This window comes from Crocuta crocuta, unplaced genomic scaffold, assembly GCF_008692635.1.
Source record: "Crocuta crocuta isolate KB4526 unplaced genomic scaffold, BGI_CrCroc_1.0 scaffold1171, whole genome shotgun sequence".
In the NCBI taxonomy this organism is placed as follows: Eukaryota; Metazoa; Chordata; class Mammalia; order Carnivora; family Hyaenidae; genus Crocuta; species Crocuta crocuta.
In genome coordinates, this window is record NW_027530879.1 from 163,016 (window position 1) to 163,866 (window position 851).

The 851-nt window shown below is 40.5% G+C and overlaps 1 protein-coding gene across 1 annotated transcript in view; it reads right to left on the reverse strand.

Moving 5' to 3' along the window:
- LOC144236039 (ankyrin repeat and SOCS box protein 9-like) overlaps positions 1 to 851 on the reverse strand; it is a 25,748-nt gene that overhangs the window by 15,338 nt on the left and 9,559 nt on the right. The gene's annotated exons all lie outside the window — the stretch shown is intronic.

An 851-nucleotide genomic window follows, 5' to 3' on the forward strand; every position in this document is an offset into this window, starting at 1 on the left:
GATGTCCTTCCATTACGACTCCAGACAACCCACCGCAGTAGTAATAGCAGAATATAGGACAATCACTGGGAAGAATAACAGATACTTACATTGCATCATAATAGTTATTATTTTATTTTTTTAACTTTTATTTTGAAAGAGAGAGCACGAGTGAGTGGGGGAGGGGCAGAGACAGAGGGAGACAGAGGATCCAAAGGGGCCAATGCTCTAACAGCACAGAGCCTGATGCAGGGCTCGAACTCATGAACTGTGAGATCATGACCTGACCTGAAGTTGGACACTTAACTGACTGAGCCACGCAGGTGTCCCACATTATAATTATTGTAGATATCTAAAATATCTCAAAATACATGCTCAACCTACTTAGAAAACACGGTAGTTATTAGAATCACCACTAAGTCTTATTTACTGTGTTTTATATCAGTATGTCACGTTTGGTTTTTATAACACGTCGATCGGTCTTTGGTATTGTGTTTTATGCATTTAAAACCTTAGTTTGAGGGGAATCTGAGTGGCTCTGTCGGTTGAATATCTGACTTCGGCCTGGGTCATGATCTCATAGTTTGTGGGTTCAAGCCTCGCGTTGGGCTCTGTACTGACAGCTCAGAGCCTGGAGCCTGCTTTGGATTCTGTGTCTCCCTTGCTCTCTGCTCCTCCCCCGCTCACACTCTGTCTCTCTCTCCCTCAAAAATAAACAAACATTAAAAAAATAAAATATGAGTCTGAGAAGGGCCAGATTGCCAACTGAAAAGATCTATAACTTTTCAGAAAACAGAACATTCTGAACAGAAACTTCATTAGAATTTTGAATTGTGATTTAAACCACTTTTTTAAAAGTATCTTTGCCAAAG